This window comes from Cygnus olor, chromosome 7 (genome assembly GCF_009769625.2).
Source record: "Cygnus olor isolate bCygOlo1 chromosome 7, bCygOlo1.pri.v2, whole genome shotgun sequence".
NCBI classification, from domain to species: Eukaryota; Metazoa; Chordata; class Aves; order Anseriformes; family Anatidae; genus Cygnus; species Cygnus olor.
The window spans coordinates 3,988,235-4,005,983 of NC_049175.1; the positions used below are offsets into that span (position 1 = coordinate 3,988,235).

The window sequence follows — 17,749 nt, forward strand, 5'->3', positions numbered from 1 at the left end:
TATGGGTACTACTTCTATCTTCACTCACAAATCAGCGGATGTCCCCAGGACTGTTGGACATCCATCCTTTTGAGGCATTTATGAATGAACAGTTCTGCCTGTCGTAATTTTGGTTGGTCAAGTCCCCCTGAATTGCTGCACTCTGTGCGGTTGTGCTAACACTTAAATACCGCCTGTGAGGAGGTTTGATTAAAATTGCATCTCTAGGTGCACGCTAAATACCTGTGATATCTCACCTACAAACAGCGGTAGAATTGTTGGTAAGAATGACAGCTGCAGGCAATAAATGAGGACAGTAATAGAAGGCTCAGTGCTGGGTAGAGCATCATAAATCATGAGGCGAGAGCAGCGAGAGCGCTGACAAATCGGTGAGCAGCTGCAAACAGCACTTTCCAGGTAAGAATTACTGCGCTCGCTCCTGATAACTGCTCAGAAACCACCTCTTCCTTGTACGTGGGCGACTTCCCCGCTGCACGGCCGCTCGCGCTGGTGCAGTCGGTCGAGCTCGAGTGTTTTTGCCTGGGAACGGGGAGTGTTTCGCCTGGTGTCATCTCCGTACTGTGTGCCGAGCCTTTGTTTTCGTCCCGGGCGTGTGCCGGTGCGAGCTGTTCCTTTCTAGGACGAATATCCTAATGCTTTTTGCAGCTGATGAGCTGTTTTATTTAGTTTCCTCGGAGACTTTGAAGAAGTATTTTTTGGAAGGTGGAGAGAAGGGGATGTGTTTGGCTGGTTTTAAGCTAGCTTGCTTTGTTAGCCTGTGCTTTGGGGGAGTTGGGAGGAGCCTGTATGCTCCTAAACAAAATAAAAAAGTAAAAATCTGGAATAGTACAGTTCAAGTAAAGGAGATAACAATCTAGTCAACCGGAAAAAAATCTTACTCTTGCACTGTTAGAGAAATGAAAAGTATTTTAATGGAATAACGATAGGAAACAGATGGCAAAGGGCTAGCAACTGAAATGTTTCTGAACACTAAAAAATAAGTGTCAAACACATGTGCCATATTTTAATTATAGCTGAAAGCATCACGTGGCAGAACGCTTTCAAATTCTGAAGTCTTTTATGTTAATATTCAACCTTAATTTCTATTTTTTTTGGTTACTGGGCGTTATTCTTGGTAAATTCAAGCCTTGGGAGGGTTTGGCGGTCACAAGTTCCTGCCGCGAGCGCCGAGCCTCCAGAAGGGCGTTGCGGTTGGCACACGTTCATGGCCGTGTGAGCGCGGGGTCTCAGAAGACTGCCTGCTGGATGCGTACGCTGTCACTTGGCTTGACGTGAGAAGTGGGTAATGCACGCGGGCTGCTGCTGCTCGCAACCAGGATGCAGGCAGAGCAGCTAGGGCGGCGCGGTGCTGGGTGCCCTGTGGAGGCTCCCTCGGGGTCACCGCCCTAGGGGCTGCGCACACACTCGAAATGCAGCATCTTGTGCACAGCGGGAGCCTTTGTGGGCGCTGCTGCTGCTGCAGGTGTGCTGGCATGAGGTGTGCCTGGTGGGGCTGTGCCCACTGGTGACACCGTGCTTGTGTCCGCAGGTGCTTGGGCTGGAGATCTTGGTTTTAACACACTGCGGTTATGGTTGGACAGCAGCTGTCCTCCTCCAAGGCTTTAAGCAGTGTACTTAAAGCATACAAATAAAGCGCTCCCAGGAGATGGTCCTTTAAACAACATTATTTACATTATTATTTACATATATGGTAATTATGGGTCTATGTAAAGCTGCAGGTCCCACTTGCAGCACACGCTCATGTATGTACATACGGCCCCAGGACAGCCAGTGCCAGGCTGTTTCCATGATTAGCTGGTCTTGTTTTGAAAGGCTTTCCTGCCCCGATGTTTGCTCCCGTTAAGGTCACTGGTTGTGTGACTCACGGTCAGTAGGATCAGGTCACTGACTGGGTAAAAAGCTGTGTTTTTTGGGGGAGTGTTTTTAGCCTTTGTATCGCCCTCCCCCCGCCCCAATTAAGGTTAATTATCAGCTGAGGTAGCTGCTGTTGACATGGCTGGCTGCACTGCGCCCAGCCCCTGCGCTGACCAAGGGCCACGCTGGGAACGCAGGAGGCAGGTTGGTGGGGGGCCAAAACCCCCCCAGCTCAGCTGTCCAGGCTTCCCCCGTGGTCTGAAGTCACCTTCCAGTTCCCCCAAGCAACAAAAAGCATTTACACACACCAAAACAAATTGTTTTTCCAGGAACAAATGCATGTTCTTCTTCTACAGAAAAATCTTCAAAAGTTAACAGCTGTCCCAGAGAAGTTATTTTTCTATGTTCCTGTGGTATTTATGTAACATACATAGTGTGTTCAAACGCAAGTCTTTGTGCGTTTTTGTTGAAGTTTTGCTGAACTTCCGTCCTCCCTTGATTTAATGCTGAAATTGCTGAAGGGTGCCATTCATCTGGCTGGTGGCATGGTGATTTTTAGAAAACAAGCCGGAGGACATGTACCTGATTGAGCTCTGTTCCTAGCAGCACAGGACTTTGGCCATGTTGTCCCCAGTGTGGCCACATCCTGCCCTTGCCCAGTCCCCATGCTGACAGGAGCCACAGAGGGGAGGTGTGTGAGTGCCCAGCTGGGTCCCATCTGTGTCATTTGTTGTGTCCTCTGGAAGATGGTGAGAAGCGGTGTGTCTTGGAGCTGGTGCTGGCCATGCCGTCAGCACAGGGTCACTGGGCACCAGGAAGGGAGGGTGACAAGTGAGCAAGGGGCCATCGCTACCAGATGTGCAGTGGCTTGAGCACGGGGCAGCATGCAGAACTGTCTTCCTCAGTTGTTTCTCCTGGCCAGGAGTAAGCAATATTGTTAATATTGTGGGAGCTATACCGTGATGTCCAGTACAAGCATTGTACTCTGTGAGAAGGACGGGTGATCAGTGCTTCCATCGTCAGGCTGTGGCTTGGCCTTGTTGGGACTGCTTCAGCCTCTGGTTCCCTGCTGCACGTTACTCCCATCCATACGCTGCATTAGCATCAGTGTTTGTGCAGGTGTGCAATGAATCAGACTGGTGAGCTGATGGAGAAAACAAAAACCTTCTTGCGTTTCTGTGCAAGTTCTCCCTCCTTGCCCCCACCCTTTGGTTCCCTGCTCTTTTTCCCTGTGTGGACATGCAGGTCATGGTGCGAGCACAGCACGGGTGGCAAAGCTGCGTGGGGCTGGGGAGGAGCACTTGAACTGCTGTTCCTGCCTTGGGAAGTCAAATGGATCCCCAGCCTCACAATTAGCTGAAAATAATAAACGCAGCTCAAAAATAGATTGGGTCAAGTGATATTGTGATTTGCATAAACTTACATTCCTATTAGTGCTAGAGCATCTGTTGCTGGGGGCAGGTAGGCTCTCACTAAATGGGGACACAAATTACCTGTGACCTTCTCTTCTTTGGCCACCACTTGGCCTCTGGTAGTACAGCCCTGGGAACTGGCCGGCAGTCCCAAAACCAAGAACCAAGTCAGTGAAGAGAACTTAGCTCTTCTGATACTGCCTGTGCCAGGCACCAGCCAGCTCCTAGGTCGAGTTGGTGACTTGGGAGGCTGGACATCTCCGCTGCCTCCAGCGAAGCGAGGTAATCCTGGAAACGCTCAGCCTCGGCTGTGTCTTTGGCTCATGGGCACCTGGAGAGTGCGGCAGGGCCAGGGCAGCCTGCTCTGGAGAGGAGCAGAAAGGTCTGCAGAGGGTGCCTCCAGGTGCCACGGACTGTGGAAGCCCTAATGTGGATCTTACGCAACATGGGATCCCCTCCCCCTCTTTTGTCTGTATGAACTGCTCTTCTACTGAAATGGATGGCTTCCTTTTCTGTCAGAGCAGGTCATGGGAACTGCGCGCTGTAGAGCTGGCAGGAGGTAGCACTAACCTTGACACCCATCCTCCCCTTGGTTTGGTATGCCTCTGGGATGCCTCCAGCACACCCGTCCGTGGCGGATAAAACCACAGTATATTGTCAGAAAGCGCACGGTGAGGTCTGAGCCAGGCTCCCCTGTGCAGAGCTGAACCATTCCCACTGGGATCTGCTCTTCCCAGGGCAGGGGCCTTATGGCAGGGACACGGCTGCAGGACCGTGCAGGAGCGGTCCTGTTCCTGTGACATGCAGGGACCGGGGCTCCTGGGCACCGCAGCGATACAGATAACCCTGGCTGTTAAACTGCGTATCTTGACTAGCTGCCAGTGGTGACTTTAAATTATTATTCCTTAAGTTCCCGAAGGAACATGGCGTGCCATATTTAATGCTCCCTGCTCTTAGTGTTGTTTTGTAGCTCAGCGTGGGGTTTTGGCTCTCAGGCCAGCTCACGAGTGGCCCCATTGCTTGGGTAATTGCAGAGTACATGGCTCTGGTTGTAGATGTATGTGTGTCATCTGCGGGGTGCCTCGCAGTCCTGGAGGCCTACACATCCCCCTTGATTACTCGGTGTGTGTTAGTGGAGGGGCTTCTCACTTGTTAGGCGTCATATGAAGGAGGGGACACAGACCTGTGCAATGGAAATGTATAAAACAGCTGTCTTCATCAGCTTCCAGAGGAAACTTGCCCAAGTAAAATGAATAAAAGCAAGTGAGAACCTTAAGCTGGCCACTATTTGTATGTATGTAACCAGGGACACTTGAAGCAATCTCAGTGAAGTGTTCTGATGCACTGATAAAGCCTGAAGTTAGCAAGTACGCATGCGTGCAGGTGACCTGACTCTGCGCCTTGTCCCTACGCAGTGAGCAGACTCTTGCTGTTTGAGGTACAGCATGGCGTAAAGAGCTTGGTGAAGAAAATCATGCTCAAATAGGAGAACAGCTGGTAACTTTCTATGCAGACGTTCAGTACTGCCAGCCTTGATTTATAAAATAATTTTAAAAATATCACTTCGAAAGTTTTGGAAGTCGAAATAATTCTAATTCTCAGCAAAAAATTAAATTTACTCAAACTCTATTTGTGAATATCTTCATGTCTCACTTTTATTTGTATATCAAAATTTTGTTTTGATTGGGGAAAAAAAAGGAGAATTCTTCAAAAATACTTTTTTCTATACAGTGGCTGAGTCTTGAAAATGCCTAAAACAGGTCTCTATGCCATAAAGTGCAATGCATGCTATTTCTGAAAATCTGTCATTTTCCACAAATATGAAGTGAGCCATCCAAAAAACTCCAAATGCTTTGAAGTCTTTAGAGTTTGTTTATTTGTAGGGCTTTTCTGAAAACTAAGGGCATGGATTCATTTTTATTTTTTGCAGAGGTCTTGCTTTTTCCTTTCCTGATTGGTACTTATATTCTGAACAGATCACCACACTGAAATCATGCTATGTGTCAGTAGATTGAGAGTAACATAGCATGAGCTTCTTCCATAAATATTCATGGTGATATTTTGTGACTATATCTGAGGATATTTTACTGAAATTGTGTTGTTTTACATCTTTGTCATTATTCCATTCAACTCTCATAGCATATTATTAAAGCCAGTTTGTGTACAGACACTTGATTTTCCTTCTTTTGTCTTATCCAGAGTAAAAGATTGTTTGCATCCATTAATGTCATGTTAGGGACTCCAGGGCTGGAGTTTGATGGGATGCTGTTTTTTGATGGCTATAGGAGCTCTGCGGATTTCGGAAATTAATGGTGAGACTTCAGTGTATTACAAGTTAATAAAAACTTACAGCAGGCTTTATTTATATTGAAGCGCAAAATAGATACTGAGTTTTCTTTTTAAGAGTAAATTGTTTGGGGGATTATGACAGTTAGTGAATCACTCTGCCAGGCTTTGTGGTTTTAAAGCCAGAATGCGAACACTCGAGAGCATTTTTTTCTGTCCTATTTCACTATCAAAGGCTGTACACAAACAGAGGAAACTGGCAGATGAGCTGGTCTATGGGAGGAAATAGTTAAAGTAGCTAAGAACCAGTGCTATCAAATGCATAAACAAACCTATAAAAGTAACTTTCAGGTCAACATTGTTAACTCACTATTTTAAAACATTTCTTACAACTGATGCTGAAGAGGGAAGAGGCTAGGAAGTATGATATTTAAATGGACCAAGCCTGCTTTCTAATACTGGGAAGTTAATGAGCATGCCTTGATTTTGGTGCTCAGCATTGCAAAGGTCTTTGGGGGCGATGAAGACCAGGTTTAGCACTGCTTTGCTATTAGGATCCGGGAGGAAGTGCTGCTGCTCATGCTCCCAAAACTGCTTTTGTATATTTCCAGTTTTTAATCATTGTGAATAACACTTCTATTAGTCTACCAAAGTTTTATTTTTTTCAAGTCTGAAACAGTCGCTATTTGTATAGGTCAAGGATTTATCCATGTGCAGTGTCACGGAAATCTCCAGGAAGGGTGCATGAGCTGCCTCGTTGCAACTCCTACTTAAGCTTTTTGTAGGAAAAAGATAAGAAATTGGTTTACAGCATCTAGGTAGACTGCTCAAATTCATCTGTGTGAGATTTCAGAATGTGTACAGGTATTCAAGCTCTAGTCTAGCTCTTTGACAATGTGTTTGCAGAATGCTAACCACTTAAAAGCAGCTTGGGGTTTTGGGTTTTGGATTTCCATGTTGCTCCTCCTCTGTTTGCAAGCCAGGCAATGCAGGATAGGGCTAATGTATGAAACTGAGAAAGCAGCTCCCTTCCTTGACCCCAGCCACTCGAGAACCAGGTGATGCAGTGAGCGCAAGGAAGGAAAATCAAAGTCACAATCATGTAAATATTTATGTACATAGTTAAGGTTAGACATAAAAATGGTTATTTGAACTTAGTTGAACTCCTTGCACATAAAGTTAAGAATGTGTGTAAATATTTGCAGTCTGGAACCTATTTCAGGTTTCTAAAATATTTAAAGTACTTTCAAAAATAAGTTTTTTAGTAAAAATACTGTGAAGCCCCGTGCTGCAACAAGATGTGTTCAGAGAACGCAAACCTGGCCACATGCATGATTCCTCCCAGCAGCAGCAGCAGCAGGCCAGGTAACAGCCGGTTTCCAGACCCGTGCTTGTCTCTTGTCGAACTACTGGGGCGCTCTCGGCAAGAGTTAAGTGTTTGGTTGGAGGGCAGGAGGTTTGGCTTTGGGTCACTGAACTCAGGGCTGCGGTTGTCTGATTCAGCTAATTCTTCCCCTGCAGACTTCTCGAGTAACTTTGAACAGATTGCATAGGCTCCAAGTACCTGCCTGTCCCAGTAATAAAATGGGGTTAATTATGCAATCTTTCTTCCAACTTTTGCCTGGACTTCCCCTGTTTTGGTGCAGAAGCTAGTTTCAAAGCGCTATTGTTAGATGAGTAAATGGAGAACTCACTAGATGTGCAGGTGCTTGGCTACCTGGAAATGTGAAAGATGGGGCTCATCGTGTTTCTGTAGGGTCTCGTAAGCACAGTGTATGTCAGTCCTCTCGAGAGCTGTGACTTTTACTTATTTTTTTAGCTCCTGGTACAAAGGAAGCAGTGCTGTCCTAGCAACCTGCTGTCTTCATTTGTGCTTTGAGTGCATTTTGTGTGTGTGTGTACAGACGTATATTTTTTAGTAGCGAGCAGCTGCGGACATGTGCATGCCAGCCATGTGCTGACGCTGTGCCGGCTCCAGCTCTCGCCCACCCGCCCACTTTCCTTCCTTCCTTCCGTGGAGAACTGGCAAACAAACGGCAGCCTCGGTGCCTGTGCTGCTCAGGCAACGGCCCGCCGGGGGGGCTGGATGGGGGAGAACATTTGGATGCCAGATCAGTGTCTCATTAGGCGTTTCTTTAGCGTATTTTACAAGTCTGCGGACAAACAGTAGTTAAGACTCAGATGAAGAAAAATTTATATGCTCCCTGCAGGAAAGGGGGCTCGGGCTGGGCACTGCTGCTGCACCCAGGCTTGTCCCACGCTGTTGCTGGAGGTGCTGCAGTGTGCCCGAACAACCTGGCAGGAGGAGGGGCGGCTGGCTCTGCCCAGGTTCAGTTTTGAAACCCTAGTTCAATTAATTGACTGCTTTCTACTCGGAGATGAGGTTTAACAGCGCAGAGTACAAAATGCAGGAGCAAGTCTGAAATCAGGCTGAATTTACCCCCAAACTGTTTTAATGAATGGTAGTTTTGCCAAGTCATATGACTGAGTCAGCTGACTTTAATGGTGTTTTTAAGCGAGTGTTAGAGGAAGCATTAAGCTTATGTTTCCTCATTGCTGTTGCTGTGTTTTTACCATATTAGGGTCTTAATGATAATGTTTTCATTTATTTTTTCCACAAACAAGATGACCTTGGCAGCCAGTGACCTGCTTGTAGTCTCTGGCATGGCGGTGGTGCGGTGGGGGAACTCCTCAAACCCGTTCAGTATTGCCACGCTGGGGTAGGAGGTACCCCACACCAGCTGTGAGGAGGGAGGGATTGGAAGCGCCATCCAGGAGGAACAGGGTGCTAGTTTTGGGGGCCTCATGCTATGGCAGGGCGGACAAGCAGCTGGTCCCCCACTTGGCTGCATTTTGCTGCACAGCTGGAAGCCGAGTGGGGTTGCTCTAGTGGGGAAAGCCAGCCCTGGCACCCCCGTAACTGCAGGGTGCAGACAGGCAAGGGGCTGCCTCGGCTGCCTTCCAGCAAACAAATGGTTAAATGTGGGCCTGTGTCTTCTATATATGAAAAAGACGTAAATAAGTAGCGCCAGGCCTTGCTGACCCACATCGCAATTGCTGGCCAGAGAAATACTCAGCGTGCTTGGGCTGCACATACTTGGCGCTGTGCTCTGCCTCTGTGTGTTGCAGCTGCCGTGCTGCAGTTGCAAGCTTAATGAATAAAACTGACGTACAGAGCTCTTAGGTGTAGGTTTATTTTTATTTTCGCTGTTTTTGTGGGGTAAGGGAGAAATTAGTTGTGCCTTTTTAATCTGGGATTGCCATGCAAAGAGGGTTTGTGTGAGAACTGCAATAGTAAACTGGTGCCTTGGGAGGATTGCCTGACTCTGAAGTTGCTTGGTCTGTTTCCCCTTGCTTGGTCTGTTTCCCCTCTGTGTAGACCATGAGGGGTGCATGGGTAGGTGAAAAAACTCCTAGTGTGGGTCTGTGGGTTCCTGCTCTTGCCTATGCTGTTGGCTGTGAGGCTGTGACCATGCGAGCAGCAATTTTATTTACGTTGGTCTGCTTTCAGCCTGTTGCAGTAGATCTGTTTCACTTGTCGCTTTGTAAATCATTATATAGGATTAGGCCTTTTACCAGCTTTTAAGAATTCTGCAGTCATTTTAAGGACTTTCCCCCTGCCTGGCTCAGCCGAGCGGCGGCGTTCCTCCTTGCAGAAATGACGCTGTGCGTGATGAGGAGGAAATGCTCCCTGGAAGGCGACCGACATTTTCAAAAGTGCTGTTCCACAAAGGAGACTTTGAACTGTGCTAAGCCTTTAAAAGTTGAATAATATTTTGAATGTTACTGTTCTAATGTTTTCCTATTGTCATGGGAGACTTGGATTGAGTCCCAGGGTTGTGGTTAACTTTGCCTCCAACTCTTAGGCCTTATTTATTACTGCTGAGGAGATGAACTTAAAGCTATTTCAGTCCTCTCTTTTTCAACTCTTAAAATCAGTCTTAAGGTGTTCTAAGATTCTTTTTCTTAAACAAAAAAAGCTGAAAAGTGGCTGATTTTTTTTTAAACTGAGGGATCATGGTGAGGTGCTGCCTCCACGTGCTGCCAGGGTTGTTGCCTCATGCTGTGTAATGGCCGGGCCTGGCACGCTCCCCAGGGCATTTGGGAATACGAGTAATAAAGGTAGTTAGAAACACCATATGGAAAGATCAGACATGGTATACAGAGGCTAAAATTAGTCCCACCCAAGTAAAAGGTTTGCATTTCTCCCAAGTATTGCTTTTAATGACAACTTCAGTGTCCAAAGGCACAGGGCAGGTACACGGCAGCTGCTGGGGGAGAGAACGGGACTGACTGAGGCCTAGGTCTGGCACAGCTGAAAATGCATCAACTGGGCAAGCGTTGTTTGTCCAGCGTTCAGTGCTCCTGATTCTTCAGAGCTGTAGTTGGAAACTCTTCTGTGTTTACCTGACAAATGAAATATGAAAAATCTGTAAATGTTAGGGGAGGAGGTAGCCCAGAAGTTCAAAGAGGTGGGGGTTTAATTGGCAGAGGACACAACCCATGGTTGTGGTTTCCTTTAAAGTCAGGTGAGTCCTCTTCCATTTCACGGCCTCTTGAAGGTACAGCTAGAGGATCAATTTCAGTGGGATGAGTTTTTTTAGGAAATGAAGTTGATAAATACTTTAAGGACACAGGCTCTGTAAATTCTCAGAAAGCTGTCTGATGTATAATAAGTAACTTCATCATCCTCCTATGTGTTGGTCAAATCAGGACTTCCATTGTTATGTCCTCCTCATGCACCGCCCTGTGCTTTTATTTGGCATAAGGTATGATTTATTTGACATAGGATAATGTGCATATGGTTGCCATGACGGTATTTGAACTTCTGCTTTGAGGATGCAGGGTCTAAGGCTTCCATTGGTCGGTGAAGTCTCCAAGGGCTCATTTTCCATTTATATATACTTCCTGTCCATCCCCAGGAGCCTAATTATTAATTTAATAATATGTAATAATGGCTTATCAGACCAGATTGTTGGTGTAACTTGCTTTTGCCATACGTCAATGTATGTTAAAAGCATTTGTTGGTTTAAACTGCAAGCTCAGTATGCTTCTCTACTGAATAACTATTCCTTTTAGGCTTCTGAAGGAATAGAAATCCTTTTCTATTTAGCGATGTTAAGTGTGTGCTAAATGCAAAATAAAGGTGGTTTCATAGTTAGGTTTTTGGTCCAGGTAAAAAATGTAATAAATTAATCATGAGGCAGAGGAAGGGGAAGAACCTAATCAGATGCTAAAGAGACTTCATGAATATTAAGTACTTTCCACTTAAGCAGTCTTTTTAATAATGTGAAACATTAATAGCAGTATGATTGCATGCATCTACACCAGCTGTATAAGCGAGATAAAAGCCCCAGTTTAACGTGATTTTTATCAGCTTGCTCATGCTAGTGTTCGACTTACAGAAGAAGTCAATTTGCATGTTGGAAAACAGCTTTCTAACAAACAGAATTGGCTGTATGCACAAATAAATAGCCTAAGTGTCGCTTAATTCTTGATCTAGGGAATAATAGAGTAACTGGTGGTGGTTAGACTACTTCAGGTTTTTGTTCCCCTCCTCCCCCCTCCGTGGTGTTCAGCCTTAGTGCCTAGAGTTGCACTTAGTGGTTCAAGAATAAACCTGTAAATGCATGTTGAATATTTTCTGGTAACTAATTATAGGAACTGTTTGTTCCCAAGTTAATGAATTCCCTATTAGAGTTCCCTGCATTTAGCCTGTTACATGCGTTGCAAAATAATGATTGTGATTTTTTTTAACGTGTGTGCTGTAAATGTAAGTTGTGCCAGTAATGTAGAAGCTGTACTTGTGACTTTTCTCTATGCTGTTCATGGATGTTTAAATTTATGCCCATTCCCATCAGGAAGATACTTGGAAAGGTCTGCTTCCTTGAACCAATTGTGTTTTCCTGCCCGGTTTTCTTGCTCTTTTGGGTACTCCAAAAGGGCATTCTGATGAGGTCCCTTTAACTTTTGAACATGGGAATGAACATGGGTGAAAGTTTTATACATGTTTAAGTGGATAAGTAGATAGCGTTTAAAAAACAAAACAAAACAAGAAACATAAACCAAACCTCCAGCTTCAGGCTTGTCTCTACTATTTCCTGCTTAGAACGGCTGGACTGCTCTGCCCCTTCCTCCGACATTTCTGCTCCTGTTTGGGAGCAGCTGAACTGCTGAACCGGTTGCCTGTACTGAAGTGAGCTGGGATCCGTTTCATTTGCTCTTGGCATTGCAGGCTGGGATCTGTAAAGAATCATCAGCAGCCAAACTGCTCCTCTGGCACGTGTCAGGTGAGCAGTCTGGAGCAGGGATTTACCTCCAAATTTGTGAATCAGAGCACGCAGTAAAAACTGGGATCCATTCAAGACCATACTGTAATCCAGGTAATTCTTCTGGGTATGTTCACTCTTTGCTTGGGGAGCGGAGTCTGAGAGTAGAAAGCAGGTTAAGGAAACCTCATATATCTTCCACGGAGAAGGATGTGTTGCATACCTCTAAAAATAGTGGATTGCCAGAAAATAAGAAAAAAAAATAGGAGCAGCATTTCCTACGACTTGTTTGTGTAAGGTCTGGGCTGTTCTGTATCTAGAAGCAGTTTCTTATTCTCTCTGTGTGTTTGCTGGTGACGAGCTCTTTTTCGACGTTGCTTGTAATTTGAGATCTCGCTATGGAGTTAGGGAGGAGTTTCTATAGAACCAGATATGGTACTGTCTTTTGTAGCATTTTTTTTTAAAGCATTCGTATTGATCTGTTTGAAAATCCATCTACTTTAATAACTCTAATTCATTTCTTACAAAACTCAAAACGACTAAATTGCTGTTGTCAAGTTTAAAAACAAAAAAAAAGGTAAGAAAGGTAAATGGGAAAGGATCTTACTCTACATTACAGCAGTTCTTGTTTGTCCCATCTGTCTTCATCTTGCCACTGTTACAGACCTTGACTGTTAATGGTGGTTTACTCACTTATTTTAACTACAAACACTGGAAAATGTTGTTTGGGACTTGGGAAAAGATGAAGTTAAAAGATTAAAAAATAGAGAAGGAAAACTGTATTTCACTTTTGCTTTTTAAGGTGATATGGAACCTTTAAATGTCTCTTCTTAAAATTATGACAGCTTTTATTTGTTCTCTTTCAAATCTTAGAAGTGACAAGAGTAATCCTCTGGTGGGTTTCGTTGCCAAGCTCGGTGGGGCTGGGGGGAAAGGACATAGTGACTTTGGGGATGTTTGGCAATAGATCCTGGATATTTCTGGGAGATCCCTTCCCAAATACTTGAAATTTGAACTTAGGTATATATTTACAATATGTGGTTATGGCTTAAAAAAAGCCACTATAACTTGATTTGTTGTATTGCATTATGGCATCTTTTTAGTAGCTGTGATAGTTGTGTTATCTGATTTATTTCGTTTTCAGTGGAGAAAGTTTTGGATGAAAAGGACAGTGTAAATTGGGCTATTTGCTACACAAAAATGTGTACCTGTTCTTCATGATACCTGTGGAAACAATTTCAGTCTATATGGCAATGTAAGTTATACACTCTTACACACCCATGATTTTATCTCGTCAACAGCAGGGATTTATAAGACTTTAGGGAAACTGCTTTTCTGGGAGCTGAAGGCATGGTGGGTCTATTTGTAGCTTGCTTGGGCAAATTAGTGAATATTAGTGGTGCACTGTTTATCACACCATACTGTGTAAGCCCTTTTAGTTATCGACCCATAACTCACAGGTTACACAGTGGTATCTGAGTGATTTGGAGCTCTCCTGGAGGGAGAATGGAGTGGCATGAGGCTGCGGTAACCATATTTTGCCTTAGTGTTTTGTGCATCAGCTGTGTAGCGTTTTTAGTTATTGCTAAAATTTGTGGTAGGAAGCTGCCTGAAATGAAATGTGAGGAACTCTGTATAATAATAAAATCAATTGGACTGTTTCCCCAGTAATTCTAGAGACTGATGCATCATTAATGTTGGTAATACAGTGGCTGTCAGATCACAAACTTCTCAATAAATGTGCAGCTGGCAGGCTTTGATGGAAATTGGAGGCAAGCAGAGAATGAGATTTAGGGCTTTGATATATGGCATGTCAGCCATGCGATGAAGTTTTTATCAATTTCTGTCACTTCTGTCTCTTATGCTCACTACATATGTGGTCTTCCTTGCAGTTTCTGTTGGTGGCTGAAATGATAACTGCACCTTTTTAATGTTTAGTAATGGAAATAGTGGTTAAAAGCCAACTTCAGTTTTAAATATGTTGCTTTGTTACACGGTGGTATCACATCAGAAATGTAATGCTATAATCAGCTACTACACAGCGAGCGATTCATTTGTAATAATACTTCTGATGGAAATTGAAAGCAGAACTAGTCATCAAGGAACCTGTGCTAAAACAAGAGCGAGGCCATGGTTTAGTATCCTAATTAACAACCTGTACTGGGGAGGCATCAGGAGAACCAGTTGAGTGGCTTTTCCAGTCCTCCCAAATGTGTTTTTTCATGTTGGTGTTTTAAACTGCTTAGTAAATCAGGATTTCTCTGTATCTTTAGACTAACTCATTTGAAAGACTTCCTAGCCTTAGAGCAGCTGCTCAAAAAAATCAAGCGGGTATGTTGCAAATCCCTGTCAACGCTGGTTTAGGTCACAATTACATAAACAGCTGGAAAGTGGCACAAATATCTGCAACATAAAGGAAAGATAAACATGCTAGTTTGCTAAGAGTAAACACTGATAAGGAAGTTTGAATTCGAACACCCTCAGCTGCTGCGTTGTGAGGAACACAAGCTTTCGTCGTGGGCTGCACTGATTTACGCTTTCCTTCAGTTGATGTTTGAGCCCTGATCTTCACACTCCTGTAACAAAATCAGGTTTGCAGAAACACAAATGAAATACTTGTGCATAGAAGGGATGAGTTTGTGACTTTGCATCGCATTAGCAATAGCTTTGGGTGGCTTTGGGCCAAAGCTGGCCTAAATTTTTTCCCAGTTGTAACTCCTTGCAAGCAGGGTATGGCAAGTGTGCAAGTGCACTTTGAGCTGTGCTGTTGCAGGGGAGGACGTGCCCCTGCTGCACAGAGCTGCCGTTAATTCCTGCTCTTTAAAATATTTGACAAAAATGTTGTGTTTTTTTTCTTGTTTAGATTTTGACAAAATCTTACCTCTAAATGGAGGGTAAAATGAAAATTTGGAGGTATAGGTCCTTGGAAGCTGCTCCGCACATTCTGAAGCGTCTGTGAAAAATGGCGTATTCCTGCACCATTTCTGAGAGATCCCTCGAGTAGCAGAGGCTCCTGAGAACTTCTCATAAAGTAAATTGAGGGGTAAGATTCTTTACAACAAACAAACAGAAAAAAACCAACCCAGCTCTCAGGAGAAGTTTTGAGTAACTCCAAAAACGTAGAGAAATAAAACGATCCTCAAAAAACCAATAAAATGAACATGCAGATATTTTATATATAAACTTCAAAGCGTAATCACTTCTCCCTCTCCCTACCCCCACACCAGGGCGGAGGTAGCTGGTAACTCTCATGCCTGAAATCCCATGGCAATTATTAGTAATATAACACTGCATAAAATGTATTACAGTTTAGTTAAAAGAAATGCCCTTTAAAAAATTGATAGACTGATTCTCTGTGGGCAGATTCCAGACTTAAAGAGGACTTTTTTTGAGCGTAACCCAGCTTTTTTCAGTAGTTTGTAGCTTGGTAATGCCTTACTCACACTCCTGGGTTTGCTGTCATTACAGCTGCAATGGTTCTTTTGAGCTGTGATGAACTGGCAGAAGTTTGGAGAAAAGTCTTTGGCCCGTTTTGCCCCTCTGGGATTGCTTGTGCCCTGTCCAAAAGCAGTTTTTAGTTGTGAACACCTGCAGAGGAGGCAAGGTAATAAGCGTGCTGATTCACTGGTGCCCAATATAGCCTAGTGGTGTTGCTGTGTGAATACCGGTGGTGAATACCTAGGACTGTTTGGGCATGCCAGCAGTTTTAGGGAGGGTGAACAGACGTTTTTTTCCTGAGCACTAACAGGAATTGCTGCATCTCTAAGCTGTGGATCAAATGCCTCATATAATCTTGTAAGTCATCTGTTCCGGTAATTTGCAGTGCACATCAACACCTAGCGTCCCACAACAGCATAGAATGAAAGGTTGTGGTTCATGTGCAAAAAAAAATGGGGGGGGGGGGGCCCTGCACATATCCAAGAGACATTTTTTCAGCTTTATAAAAGCAGTAATATTTGAATAGTAAAATCATTTCTTCCCAAGGTGATAGGCCAAATGCACAAGAATCAAAGCAAAAGATTTTGTTTTTTATCCCTTCTGCAGCTTGAAAAGAGTAACACACAAAGTAAAGCACACTGGAAACAGTATTTCTCATGAAGATTTTAATTCCAGTTCTAACTAGTGTACTTGGTGTATCTTTAACTCCTCCTGTGGTCTTAAACCTATCTGCTCACCTCTCGTCTGTTCCCACTTTCCTCAGAGCCCTGGAATTGGCAGCTGCGTTTAGGAAGAAAGCTGTAATGCAAGTCCAAACTTTTCTTGTGAATATGTGCATGTGATGATTTGCTAGCTGTACTGTAAACATCCTTGATGGTTTAAATGTAGGTGCCGACCCTCATTCGACTCACTGATAATTACCTTTTTCTTTAACTCAGAATAATTGGACATACTTGTGATACTATCTACATATTTGACTTTCTTAAAATGACTTCATGCCAGAAACTTTTTGGTATGATATGGTTTTACTTTTTTCCTCTTTCTTGCTCTACCTTTCAGTTTCTTTCTATATTTCATCCCCTGCAGAGAGTCTGTGTTTGAGACTTTGTTCCCGTGAGTTTGGTTAAAGCTCTGTAAGTACACTTGGTGTATTCTAATGTGAGGGGAATTGCCTAAATAGATTTCATTCTGCATTAGCCCTTTAGAAGAGCTCATCTGAACTTGTGTGTAAGAGTTTCCAGAAATGACATTTGGATTTTTAGTTGGATTTGATTCATATTTGTTTCATTTTTGTAAAGCTTATCTTTCCTTTTATGGGTTAAACAGTTGTGTTTGTGTATGGGTAGACAGTATTCGTTTTAGTTTTCTTTCAAAAGCAGGGCTCTATCTGGCACATGGTCTCACAGGCAGATGAAATGATGAGGAATATATGGTGATGTCAAGAAGAATAGATGATAAAATTATTAAATTATGTTGCATTGTCTAATCTGCTCACACAGCTTTCCCGTTACAAGTGACAAACTAATATGCCATCAAACTTGACAGCTCTCTTAGTTTATTGTAGAAATTTGACACAAACTGTCGTTCATGTGCTCTAGAAGTGATGTGTTTCAGATAACAGGAAATACATTCCTGTGGCACCTTATAAAACTGCTCAGTTGGCTGAGTGTTACATGAAAGGCAGCTTGGAGTCCAGTTCATAATAACAAATCTGTGTTAGACTGGATACGTGCTCTGGTCCTCCGGCTTTCCTTGCATAGGGGTTGGTGAAACCATTATTTCAGAATTAATGATTTGGTTAGAAGAGACTATGAAAGTACATCTGGCGTTGTTCCTGAAAATAGTGTGGTGGTGCCAAGCCTTGTGGTGGCTTTGTAATGGGGCTGATGAACACGTGGCCGTTAGCTGGCTGCCACTGGTCACATCTTAGAAATCAACTTCTCTCCAGAGGCTAAGTGGTTTGCCATTACGCTGACCCACTGCTCCACTGAGATAATACCAATCAGCTGAGAACATCCTGACTTCATAAAATGCATCCAAGGCAAATTGCTCAGACTAGAGTGAACTTGAAGCTGCTTTTTTTGTGCAGTTTCTGATGATGGAAGATAGGACTATATGTTATATATACACACAGAATTTTGCATATCATTGGCTGTCTTGACACGATGGGTCTGTATGTTGTGGCTGTCTCACTGGTGGAGAATGCACTCAGACCAGACTTGTTCCGATACAACATTTATTCCACGCGCTGGTAATCTGCCTGCACCATTCTGTAAAAGGCAAATCATTGTAAGCCAGGTAGAAGAATAAAGAGGGTCTGTGTTGTGTTTTACTCTGGGCAGTTCTCAAGTGCAGTTCTAAAAAAACCTGAGTGAGCAGTTTTGTATTGATAAGGGTTTCTCTCCCTTTCTAAGGTTAAACGCCAATCTGTACACAGAATTCCAAAAGGACTAGAGGTTATCTTCCCAAATTCTCCTTTGGGAAGATGGC

General features: G+C 43.9%; 1 protein-coding gene across 4 annotated transcripts in view; it reads left to right on the forward strand.

The window, feature by feature from the left end:
* ZMIZ1 (zinc finger MIZ-type containing 1) overlaps positions 1–17,749 on the forward strand; it is a 347,687-nt gene that overhangs the window by 12,684 nt on the left and 317,254 nt on the right. The window contains exon 1 of one of the 4 annotated variants that reach the window (XM_040564316.1): positions 14,690–14,864. The exons of the other annotated variants lie outside the window; for them this stretch is intronic. The gene's annotated coding sequence lies outside the window, so the exon portion shown is untranslated. Of the gene's footprint in view, positions 1–14,689; positions 14,865–17,749 lie in introns of those variants that run through there. 4 annotated transcript variants of the gene reach the window in all.